The 13,232-nt window shown below is 46.0% G+C and overlaps 1 protein-coding gene across 9 annotated transcripts in view; it reads right to left on the minus strand.

The window, feature by feature from the left end:
* CYRIA (CYFIP related Rac1 interactor A) overlaps nt 1-12,793 on the minus strand; it is a 58,115-nt gene extending 45,322 nt beyond the window's left edge. For 7 of the 9 annotated variants that reach the window (XM_055713689.1, XM_055713684.1, XM_055713681.1 and 4 more), the window contains exon 1: nt 12,275-12,406. The gene's annotated coding sequence lies outside the window, so the exon portion shown is untranslated. Of the gene's footprint in view, nt 1-725; nt 895-12,274 lie in introns of those variants that run through there. The other 2 variants (XM_027810782.2, XM_055713688.1) reach the window with 2 other exon arrangements.
* Nucleotides 12,794-13,232: the final 439 nt, after the last annotated feature.

Raw genomic sequence — 13,232 nt, forward strand, 5'->3', positions numbered from 1 at the left:
TAATTCTGTAACTGGCCAGCACATTTCAGAACCAAATAAATGTGTAACAGTTGAGCACTTGTGTTTCCACATGTATTATATGCAGCACACATGAAAATCTGCACTCTCTAGGTTTTGGAGTTTTTTAATGTGTTCAGACAGACTGAAAATTAGCATCTGACTTCTTAATTTCAGCAAGCCTGCACTGCTACAACAGAACATTGGTCCTGACTCTCAGCTCCTCTAAAGCGGGCATAGGTCTACTGACAGCATCCTAACGCGCAGCAGCTGAGACGCTGCTTCTTCAAACTTCACCCACATCAGGGTGGTGGGCAAGGAAGAAATTCAGTTAACAAGATCAGCAATTCAGGAACACATCTGTGTTCTTTAAAAAATTCTTAAACTTACATATGTTGTCACAATTTTGTTTCTTTCTTCCAAGTCAGAAATCCCAACTTACTTTAAAAAAATTCATGCAAACCTTCACCTAAAACATCTACCCTTGTTCTGCACGAAAAAAACCCCATAAGCAAGAAGTCTTTGTAAACATAACAGAGGCATGTAAAATTTTTCCAAAGGAAAATACACCTACCATGGTGCAAATCTGGATGCAAATATTATCCTTAGCAAGAGTCAGTGCTTAAAACTTTATGTATAGATAGAAGTGATTATCCAATGTCACAGTGTACTAAAAAAAATTAGTTTTGTCAGTACAAAAACATACACACCTTTACAGAACTGCTTACCTACAGATCACACATGCATCTCCATTCTCAACGCTGCTTCCCTTGAAGTAGTCTTAAAAATGTAACGACGCTGTGTATTGGGTTTGCACAGCAAGGTTGGGTAGCCGGGGGCTACAGGGGTGGCTTCTGTGAGATGACGCCAGAAACTTCCCCCATGATGATGGAGCCAGCGCCAGCCGGCTGCAGGATGGACCCACCGCTGGCCGAGGCCCAGCCCGTCAGTGACGGTGGCAGCGCCCCTGGGACAGCAGATTTCAGAAAGGAAAAAATATCTGCGCAACTTTTAGAGTATGTGAGAAACGCCTCTGCAGCCCCCAGGGCAGGGCAGGAGGAGGCCGGGGGGCTCCCGGCGCCGCGGCAGAGGCTCCCCCCAGCCCGCGGCGCAGCCCCCGGCGGGGCAGGCTGTGCCCCCAGCCCACGGAGCCCCCGGGGGGCAGCTCCCCCCCCGCAGCCCGGCAGGGCCCCACGCCGGGGCAGGGGGTGCCCGAGGGAGGCTGTGACCCGCGGGCAGCCCGCGCTGGAGCAGCTCCGGGCAGGGCCCGTGGCCCCGCGGGGAGAGGAGCCCGGGCCGGGGCCGGGCTGCGGGCAGGGCCGGTGCCCCCGCGGGGACCCGCGCCGGGGCCGGCCGGGCCCGAGGGGCTGCGCCCCGCGGGGGGACCCACGGCGGGGCCGGGCGTGGGGAACTGCAGCCCGGCAGGGCCCCAGGCTGGGGCAGCCCGTGGAGGGCCCCCTGCCCTGGCAGGGCCCCGCGCTGGGGCAGGGCAGGGTGTGAGGAGCCTCCCCCGGAGGGGCAGGAGCGGCAGGGACAGCGCGGGAGGGACTGACCCAGCCCCGGGCCCGCCCTGCGCCGCGGCCGGGAGGAGGGAGAGAAAACCAGGGGTGAGGTTGGGCCGGGAAGAAAGGAGGGGTAGGGGGAAGGTGGTTTTAATATTTCTTCCTACTTCTCATTATCTTACTCCGATTTGATTGGCAATAAACTAATTTCCCCAAGTTGAGCCTGTTTGCCCTTGCTGAGCCATCTCTCCCTGTCCTCACACCAACCCATGAGCCTCTCTCGTGTTTTCTCTCCCCTGTCCGGCAGAGAAGGGGAGTGACAGGGTGGCTTGATAGGAACCTGGCATCCAGCCAAGGTCAACCCACCACAGCACAGACAAAACTGCCCATCATTTTATAAAACCTTGACAAACCATTTGTAACTGTTGGAATATTGGCTGCCAATCTGGTCCAGGGAGTCTACCATCTGCTTCAGCCTAATAGTCCCAGATGATGAACAGCCACACCCTAATTTACCTGGCAATACTTTAATCATAGCGCCTTCAATGACAGGTACAATTTCTGTCTTTCAAAAAGATGAAAAGATGACACATCTACCCCAACACTGACATCCACACTCAACTGAAGACAGTCACTCCAATTAAACAGAAAACTCACTATCAAGATCCTCAAAGAAAAACAACCAAAAAGCCTCCCACATATGTGAAGTAACAAATTTATTAAATCCCAGCTATGATAATACTGCTGGCATGAGACAGACATCTGTTTCTTACAGATCTTGGCGTACATCCTAGTTCTGATATAGAAAAATAAAATTAAAAAAAATAGCCTGAAAGTAAAAGAAAAAAGTGACTTTAGATCCAGAATTAGTATGGTCCTTTTCCTCTGTTCCCAGGATACCTATACTGACAGTAGAAAAGGATGCTGATAGAAAATGACTGCTCATTACTGAAATCTTCATTTTCTCCAGCTCCCTTAGAACTCCTTGACAAAATTCTTCATTTCATAAGAAGGTAAAAGTTTGGGTCAAAGATCTCCACTCTTCACAGCTGTCAAAGAAAAAAAGTCTGGTTTCTACAGGTAGATCCATTCGGCTGTGGTTTCTAAAACATCTGGTGTTGGACTGAGCAAGGAAAGAGACAGCTGATTTACGTGCCCCCATACCAAATCATTTCACAGCATCAGTAACTAAAGGGAACATACAAGGCTGACTAAACCCAAGCTGATCAATACTGTGCATCATTGACTCAGAGATGGCTTTGAATGCACGCACATACAGGACATCAGCTGGCAGCATGGTTGAAGCTGACAGTTTGAGACTGCCCTGATGCTAGCTGCACACTCTGATGATGAACCAGGAGCCCGTTAAACACCACCTAGTAACCCATGGCAGAAGCTGGGTGGAACTTAGAGCTGTTACTGTCTTAGCTCTATGTAGAAAATGTGACCCAGATCAGTGGGAGGGCTATGCTTTTTGTCAGAATATGTCAAAGGAAGTTGGGCAACTCTTGCTAAATTTACCATACACTGCAAGTCAATGTAAGACTGCACAGCGAGTGGGCTTAAGGACTTCTTGAGCCACAGAAAGGCATCAAGATATCCAGATTTGATTTCTGGGCAAGTTTTCTGAGAATCACCGGAATGGTCTGTTTTCTGAAAAACTGGAAATGAAACTGTTAACAGTGCAAAATTAAGTATTCAACTTTGGCATGCCCACCTACTGTCACTGCCCAAGATGGGACAATACCACAGACAGTCATTCTTCAACCACCGGCAGGAAAGTGTCTGCAGGTTTGGGGGATGGCTTAATCCCCGAGAACTGTGTTTTTTATCTTCTTTCCAAACCCATCTATATCCAACTTCCCTTCAAAATGTCTCATCCCTAGAGGGAGGGAGGGGGGGGGGGGGGGAGTTATTGGAAGAATGAAGCTGAAGGAAATGCTACCACATACTCTGCTAGTAATACCACATTAAACACAGAAAGCAGAATGTCTTGTACCATGTACAAGAAACAGAGCTACCTGAATAACCTCACCCTGTAATCCTGTTCTTCTGATTCTCTCTAAAGTGAGTCATATATAATTGTCACCAAGTGTTTCATGCTGAACTTGTCACTAGAAAATGTATTAAAAACTGAAGGATAGAAGGCATGTAATATATTTGCATTTGCTTATCTACCATCTCCTATCTTTGTGTGAATGTCCTATCAATAGTATGTGAGACTCTTTGGGAAACAACTGTAGTGACAGTATGATGCAGAGCAGCCATTAAAATTATAGTACTTTCTGCTGCACAAGTTTCCACACGTGTACCACAGCACCCCAGTGCCCACCAGCTCACTCCACCTTCCTTTCCTTCAGCAGCTCTACAAGACAGTCAGGGAAAGTAACTAATGATCTGACTTACTAGATTTGGTGCTTTTTTGAGAGAACTGTGTAAATTTCATTAGCTCAGTGCTAGGGAAAGGTAAATAACATACAGAATTCCTTATGTATCAGGCAAAAAAGAAATAAAAGCCTTGTTCTTTTATCAATAGAAAGAAAAAAATCATTGTTTCTGCCTCAATAATGATATTAAGAGTTAAAAGCCTAAATCATAAGGACTCCTACCCATGAATCGCTAAGGAATTAAGGAATTATCCATCTCCTCTCCATGCACATTGATGGGATCAAGAACCTGTAAGAACTCCCACCTCCTGCCCAAGCACAGGCAAGAGGGTGCATCAGCCAGACCATCACTGTGTACACAGAGCCACACACAGCACACCTGCACACGTCTTCTGTGGAGTCAGGGAACGTACCTGGTGGCCTTACAGGTACCTATCATTGATTCAGAACCACCTTGCTTTCCCTCGGCTGTTTCTGTGCAGTCATTCTGAGTTTGTTTGAATACTGCAACTTAATATTTGACTGCTTTGTTTCAGAGTGATCCTGAAAACAACTGAATTCCATTACAGAGTTATGCTTGCTGGGTCATAGCCCACGCATTAGGAGTTAAAATACAGATAAGCATTTTCAGGGTCAGAGTCTCTGTCCTTAAAACATTTTTTTTTTTTTTTAAGGAAGGAAACAGTCTGCCCTGATTATCAGATCATTATCAGGCCAGATCAAATGGCCAAAACAGCAGAATTCAGTAAGGAGTTCAGAACAATCCCATCCATTTTTGAAGTCTAACATTGCTCTTACACAGAAAATGGAATCTGTTAAATAGATATATTTCTTATTGTTAAAGATACCATTTGTTCCTTGGAAGCTTTGAAGTATTACCAAAGCGTATTTAATTCTCTTTTGACAAATGTTATTTCCGTATAAACATGTAGAAACAGAAATATAAACATGTATTTCTTTAAAAAGTAGTATTTTAATCTGTAGGTGTCCCTTTGCCTTATGAATAAATTAGAAGACAGTGAATAACAGCGACCGCGAAAGTACAAACACTTTATTACGACTGTGGTGACTCAGACTGCCAGGATTTGGCAGCCCACAGTGTTCCTCAGCAGCAGAACAAAAGGGGATTTTTTTTGGTGGATTTACTTTTAGTTCAGTAAAGGACAACATGATACTGTCTGTGCCATAATGAATCAAAATCTCAGTAAAACAAAAGCGCAATTAGTCAGATCCCAATCATTTTTTGTCTCACAGTATAAAAATGGACAAGCAGATTATCTATACCTTTAAGGCCTCTAATATGTGTGCTCTGTCCCTGTCCTTCAGGGAAAAAAAAGTAAAAGTAGTAACATCATCTTGTTGCAGAAATACCAGTAAGTTCTATAGGCAACATATTCCCAGAACACTTCAAGATCAAGAAATATTTTCTATTTTCCTCCTGAATACAAGAGATGTTGATACAAAATTCTAAGTGGATTTTTTAACACCCTCTCTAATTAAAAACATAAGTCCTGTAGACCTAAGTATCACGCTCTAACAAAATCTCTCAAGTATTCACAGCATGAAACACATTTTGAGACTCGTTTTCCAGCATCCCCATCATGATCTCATTTGGAACAGCAAACCGTCCCCGCAGTAATTGGTATTGCAGAGCTCTGCTGCAGCACAGCCTTGTGAGAGGGTGAGGGAAGTGTTCCAGTCCTATGGGGCATTTATGCTTTAATAATAAAAACATAGGAAAAACGATTACATAATATCAGCTCCCATTTCCTCTGCCACCATCAATTATTAGGGAGATGATTACAGACTAATTTCCAGAAGCTTCTAAAGATGCCGAAGACCATCATGATATCTTTATCTGAAGCAGTCAGTCACCAACAGTCTTACAGATGATCCTTGAAGCAAAACACAATTAAAGAGCAATACAGCACGAGGAGTCAGACCACGTATATGTGGGTGGGAGAAAGTATAACCAAGACAAAATTAGACTGTTCCTGGAAATAAAACATAACAAATTTAACAATCTAGCCTTCCAAAATCTAAACAGGTTTGAACAACTCTGAGGAATACTATAATTTTTTCCCCTCATCACTGCCTTCCTCAATCAATTTCCACAGCATTAAAGGAACCCTCTCTGAAAAATTAGGACCAGCAAATAATCTGTAACAAATAAGTACGACTGTACATCTCTCACAAAGGCTATTTAAACACAATTCTGGAATCATTTTACTGGAGACAGGATCACATGGATCAGTTACCAGAGAGAATTTTCCTTCTTCAAAACCAATTCAGCTCCGTAAGTGCCACCATCACTCAGCATTTCCATACCAGCTAACAACCAACAGTAATGAATTTTTGCCCCACAGCTCCACACTGCTATTAATATGTATGAGAGAAACCAGAAAACGAACTTTCTCCCCCTCTTCCCAGAAAGCTATTAACTCAAGCTAACCTTTCAGACTTAATCTGAGGCAGCTGCAAAATGAAAATTGTAATGATCAAGCTAGGTATCAAATACACTCACAATAAAGAAAATAAAACAGAAAGCACGTTTTCTTTAAAATGTCTTTGGGAAACAAAGAAAACAACCTCTTCCTCCCACTTCTCAGTCTAACCACATTCAGCCTAAACAGCAATAGTCTTAGGGCACTACTAGTTCAGTTGCAGAGGCAAATAGTGTTGAGCTGTCTTAAAATATCCCACCTTCCCAGCAGGTGCTAGTCCAAGCATGACATGGGTCTTCTGACCATCTTGCATCTGCTAGCCAAGCATTGATGCAGTAGATGTTGTGAAGCATCTCAACAAGGACAAGATGCTTGTGTTGGACCTGGTTTGATTCAGTTGTCCAAGTTGTGCACTAACCCCAAAATGAAGACTTTCTCCTGAAGGGAACCTCAGTCTTGCCAAACTCCAGCCTTTCTCCCCCCAAAAATCTACACTTGTCTTAGATTTACTAGTCCATGTGAGACTAGAAGCACAAAGTGGATTCTCAGAATTTTGAGCACAGCTACAATAAACTCGTGTATATAATGGAAATTAAGATAACTGGGATAGCAAGCAGGAAGCCATCTAACTTAACAGGAAACAAAATTGTGAAGGCTGTACCCTAAAAGTCACCTACTATAAGCTCAAGAGGCACCCATGTCATTAAAAAGGGTTGGAAAACCCTCAGGCCTCCCCAGGAGCAAGATACAAAGTAATCCCTTTCACAAGCTGATGAGGAAAGGAATCACGCCATTCTGAAGTTTTGGATGAGAAGGCAGAAGCATGCCCCCAAGCACCTTCGAGCAATTTAAAAGCATCCGGAAAGCAAACACAGAGGAAGTAAAAGTGGGTGGCAGGCTCTTTCCAGGTTGAAAGGCATGCCAGGCTAGTGCCCTAACCCACTGACTACAGTCTGCCCTAGATTATTCCTGCTGAAACTATGGAATGGGAAAATACGTACTGGGTGAAAGAATGAAACACCCACAGAAATCCTGATTTCCCTGCCCTGAATGCCTTAATCACAGGGCAGGAGTCACTCTCCCCCTTAGCCTAATTAATTTATTTTTTTTTTTCAAAGTAACACAGCTGCAGGTGAAATAAAGGACAGTTTATGACAAGCTGCTTGTTGCACTCTCCCGGGAAGAGAGACATGTGAGCTCAAGTTGCTTCAGGCTGAAAAGACGACAGAGGAACAAGCTTCACACTTCATGCAGTAAGAGATTCAGTAAGATGCTGTAAGAGATGTAACTAATACACCACCAAATATATGGTGAAGAGGGAGAGAGAAAAATCATTGCAAATGCTTCTTCCTCAAGTTTGAGAAAATAGCTTACGCTTACTTATTTCCCAGCAAAGCAAGCTTTTCAAATCCTGAGGGAACATTCCCATCTCAGGGTGCCATAGGCAGTTAGGCAGGAGAGAGATGCCATTCCCCACAACAGTCACGGTGGTAACAGCTCCGGATGGATGTAGAAATGAAGCTCTGTGCAACTAATTTTCTTCACAGCAAAAAATACAACAGTGTGCTTTCAGACAGGAGTTTTAAGAACATCAACCTTAGCTTTGAGGCATCTAATTGTAAAATAGGCCACTCAAATAATTTATGAATTCAGGCTGCAATACAACAGGGAGAAGGTTTCCCCCCCCCCAGTCCCATAAATTATATATAAAAGAAGCTTCTAACAACTACTTAAATATTAAGTTAAAACTATGTTTATCAGAGAGATATAGGAGAGTACAGAATGGCTTTTATCTAAAATGTCAGTGTAAGTCTCCATACCCCCTTAAAAACACTGAACCACCTCCATAGCGTTATTAAATTGCACGAACTCCAATGCCTAGATAGGACTCAGTCATCCAGAACTCACCACAAACACGGGACCAAACTCAAGATCCCAGTATGCTCCATGCCATAATCTAGACATGACATTTCCAATGCCACAGCAATGCTCTTTGACAGGTCTGAGAGACATATGTTCATGAATCACATTTATTAACTTAAGATTTTAACCAAACTAGACCAGCATCTGTGACAGGCACACTAACGCCACAGTTTGCGCTGCTACTGGAACCTTCAAAATAAACTTTGCACATTTTACGAACTTCACAAATTCGTTACACAGATTTACTCATAAATAAGCTTCAGACTTATGCATTAGCTTCACCTTTTGCACTGCTGGTCATCCAACCATGATGTTAAAAGTCAACCTGTCCATTGCCACTCCAAACAGCCCTACAGAAGCATTATCACGGACACAAAAAAAAAAGGATAAAATGCACGAAGAAGTCCATAGAGTAGTGGTTTTCTAGTCTGTTGACATGTTCATAAACTAGACAAGAATATTTCAGCCATTAACATGCAAAAGTAACCACTCCTCAATTAAGGTAAGCCTGAGTGATATTTAACCTAATGTCAACAAGAAGATACCAACCAGGAGATGCCTTCTAAGCATTTAAAATCCACAATATTTTCAAGCACCTGTGTGTCAGTGGTGCAGTGGGTCACATCTGTCCTAAAAGGTATTTGTCCTGTATCTGTTACCGTTATTTTTCATGTAGAAGCGACTACTGCTACCAGTTTAAATCAAGAACTTGTACCAAGAAGTATATAAATACAGAAAATAAGACACACTTTCATTTCAATTGCAAGTGTGAATTGGAATTCTGTGAAAATAGCAGAATGGTAAATTCAGAGCTTCACAATAATAGAACCTGTGCATTTCACATCATTCACATCACTCTCATCATCATTCACACATGAGTGCATAGCAGCTTCTATTACAATTTTAATTTAAACAACAAAATTCAAATTTATGACTGTTTTCTGCAACTCCCAAGCTGCACCATACATTAAATATTTTAATTCATGCCTCTCAAACTGTTTTCTCTGATTTAATGTTACTGTTTTGCATTTCTAGATAACATTAGTAGAAAGAATCCTAGAAGAATGATTGATAATATTGAAACAGTTCCAAATACATATTAAATTCAGTACAGATGAAACACTAAGAGGTTTCCTTCAAATCAACATATATTATTAGAATGCATATTCCACTGGCCACTGATGTTATAGGTCACATTGACATAACTCAGTTTGTATTCAGGGATTTAATAGGAAACCTAATGATGTCTGGATTGCACACAGGTTTTGGATGTAGAATACTATTTTTCTGTTTTGTATAAAATGTGAACTGAATGATAAGTTCATGTGCTACTGCATGCATTATGCATCTAGTGCTAAAGAATGCCAGTGATTCTACAGAAGTCTTTTATAGTTTCTCTAAAAACTCTAATTAAAAAGGACATTTGGAAATACATATAAATATGATCAATTAAAGTGGTCTTATTCATAGTATCTGTACACCTATAAAATATGATTTCTGTTAAAAGTATGTGAACTGTTAATTGTCTAAATATAATCTTGAATTTTTGACACACATTTTAAGCTCTCGTTTTGTATAACACATAACATTTGGAAATCTGCAACATACTGCACATGCAAATACTCAATGTCTTTGTGAGACGACCATATTGCTGAGGACAAGATATTTCAGCCTGACAAAACACTGTCAAAAAATGATGTCATGAAGACAAGCGAAGCACACTAACAATGAATTATCTTCCCTGCACTGTAAAATTCACTAATAGACTCGCTATTATGGCAAAATGACATCTGCTGACAGTAACTATGCAGTAGTATCCAAGATGATCACCATTTTTCCTTTGTAAATTAACCAAGTATTTTTTATTCTAATTACTAGCATACATTGTCTTTTTAATCATTTGTGGTTTGTTTATTTTCTGTTTTTAATAAAGAACAAGTTCACAGAAAAAACAAAAGTGTTGCTGCAAAAACAGCAGAGAAGGGTAGTGAAAAAGTACAGAGCACGATACAATAAAATATTGGGCAGTCATTAAGAAACTGTATAAATCCCCCAGAGAACCTCACTTACACTTGCCATAGTTTACATTTAAGTGAAACCTTAAAGAACAGACAGACTATAGTGGTTCGAACTGAAGCCAAAGAATTTTATTCTTCGTCACTACTTTATGCTTTTTATGAATTTAAGTCAAACCCTTCATGCTGTTCCCATAATCTGTAATTTCATTTCCGTAAAACATTTTTTTTTTTAAAGGCTACCCTCGGAAAGCTGAATTCATGAATAGTAAGGCTTTATCATTAGTTTTTAATTTGGGGTGGGGGGTGGGGGGGTAGGGGTATTACAGGCGAGTAGACAGGAGACAGACACAAGAAATTACAAAGTTTACTCCTTAAAAAAAAATACAGTACATTGCTGATGTATAAGTCTTCCTTATACGTTGTAAAAATACAAAAGTTAACAGAGAAAAGGGAAGTATGAGCTTGGTTCTTCCTGGTGTAATCTGAGTTGGGGTATTTTTGTAGAGCAGTGCTGAGCATGTTAAATTCTTTGCCCACAAGGCAACCTCATGTCACGACAGCGTTTCATTCCAGATTTCCCCACCTAAGAGTTCAGAGCCAAAGCCGTTCCCATTTTTTTCTGGCCTTGCAGATGGTGACAACAGGAGAAGCAAAGCAAAACCATCCCTGTCCCCCCTTGAACTTACCCTTTCCCTTACACACATACACTGCCTTTAGGAGCCAGTAAACAAAAATGAGGGTGCAAAGATGGGCTGTATGGCAACCAAAGAATACCAGGAATAGCCTGGAAACATACCCGCACCACCACCCTCGCACGTTAGCAGCAATACCACCGAAAGCATGGGAAGTTAAAAGTCTTGCTGCGTTGCCAGTGGATTATGGAGCATTCGATTTTACACAGTGGCATCATGCATTGCCGAGACCTTAGCATAACAAAACCCAGATAAATAAAATTAAAGCTAAACGGTCTGGAAATTAAATTACGGGAAAAAAATAATAGGAAAAATAGATGCAAAGCATGGTGTCTGTTCACTGTAACACACCCCAACACAGACAGCGATTTGAACGAGATGAAAGCAGTATTACAGATCGGGTTTTTCATCTCGTGTCCAGGTACATCCCTCTGGAAGCACCACGTTTATAGCGCCCTGTGTCCAACAACGACCACCAGCTGGAACGGAAAGTTTTCGGTATTACCAAAGTTGTGAGCTTAATCCCCCCCTCTCCCCCCACTACAGCACCGGAGCACCTACTCCAGCAAGGCACCCAGGACGTGTTCGACCGACCTCCTCGGCCAGTGCTAGAGTTCAGCCAGGCTTCCCTGGCGCGGCTGCAGGCGGAGACAGGTCCCCTCGGCTCCGGCAACCACGACCCGGTGGTTCCCAGCGGGCAGGGCCTGTGCCCGGGGGCAGCGTCCCCCCGGGCTGGGGCAAGGCCAGCCGGGGGAGATCCACCGGGGCCCGCACCGCAACCGCTGCCCTTCCAAAGGCAGCCGGCAGCCGAGGCGAAGCGAGCCCTGCCGGCGTTCACCGCCGCGGCGCTGCCGGAGCCGACACCGCTCTGGGGCCGACGCCTCCCCGGGCAACAGTTGGCTGTGCCCCCCGGCCTCCCTCCGCCACCGCCTGCCCGCGCCGGCCCCGCCGCCGGCCCCGCCGCCAGCCCCGCCGCCAGCCCCGCCGCCAGCCCCGCCGCCAGCCCGCCCCCGCGGGGCACCGGGCCGCCCGGGGAGGGGTGAGCCCGCATCACGGAGCGGGCACAAAGGCGGCTGCGAGGGCTCAGCGCGGCGGGGCGGACCGCGGGGGAGAGGGGAGCCCTCCCGCGGCAGAACGCCCAGGGGCTGCGGAGCCCCGTCCCCGCCCCGCTGCCGGCGCGGTCGGTGCGTGGGGCGCTGTGGGCACGACCGGCAGATGCGGCTCAGCCCGCCCGGCCCCGCACAGCCCCCGGGAGGGCACCCGGCCTCGCCCCGCGTCCCCCCACCCCGCCCCGCCCCGCCCCGCGCTTACCTGAGCCGCCCGTCGCCGCTCGCCGCTGCACTGACCCACGTCCATCCCCCGCGCCTCAGACACCGCAGGCTGCGCTGCGCGGCCCGGCCCGGCCCAGCGCCACGCTCGGGCCCGCCCCGCGGTGGCTGCGTGCGGCTCCTACCGGCGGCCGGCCCCGGGCGGAGGGCGCGGCTCCCTCGGACCCGCCCCCCGGCGCCGCGGGCTGGGGCCGGGGGGGCGAGGTGCCCTCCGACGGCCGCGGGGGCAGGAGCGGACGGGGCGGGGATCGCGGGGCGGTGGCGAGGGGGGGGCAGGAGCAGTGCGGCTCCGAACAAGGGAAGCGGGGAGAGGAGGCGGCGGGGTAGCGGGGTCCGGCGCCTCCGCGCAGCCCGCAGGCGGGGACCCTCGGGCTCCCCAAAGCGCGCAGCTCCTGCCCGCGCTGCTCCCCGCGCCCGGGGGCTCGTCACTGACCCAGGTCCGCCCCGTTCCGCCGCGATCCCGGCCCCGATCCCGGCCGCTGGGCTGGTGTTCTTCGGGGGAGGGGGGGCCGGGACTGCGTGTGTTCAAACGCTGGCGTTCAGCGGGGCTGCGGATGCGTTTTTTGTTTCTGGCTTTGCAGCAGGCAGCACTTCCTCCAGACGTCAAAAGCAGATCTGAGCCCCTTCACGGCTCGTGAAAATACTTGGTACTTCCTCTTGCTGCTGCGAGGGTTAAGTAAGGTTAAAGTTGCAAAAAGCGCTACGAAGCGCTTGGTTTCCCCCTTCCCCAAAAGCCGGGCTGTGAGTCATTTACAGGAAGACAGAAAGAAGGGGGAGGGTGGGGGGAAGGGAAAAAAACCCAACAACCTACAAGGAACAATATTGGAAGTACCGCATGGAAATAACTGGTTATTCATACCGGAGTTTTGCTTGCCGAGCTCTTTAAATGTGAGAAGCCGTGATGCTGACCACAAAGCCATTACAGCACCGTGCCAGTGAAC

Source organism: Falco cherrug, chromosome 6 (assembly GCF_023634085.1).
Source record: "Falco cherrug isolate bFalChe1 chromosome 6, bFalChe1.pri, whole genome shotgun sequence".
Taxonomy (NCBI): domain Eukaryota; kingdom Metazoa; phylum Chordata; class Aves; order Falconiformes; family Falconidae; genus Falco; species Falco cherrug.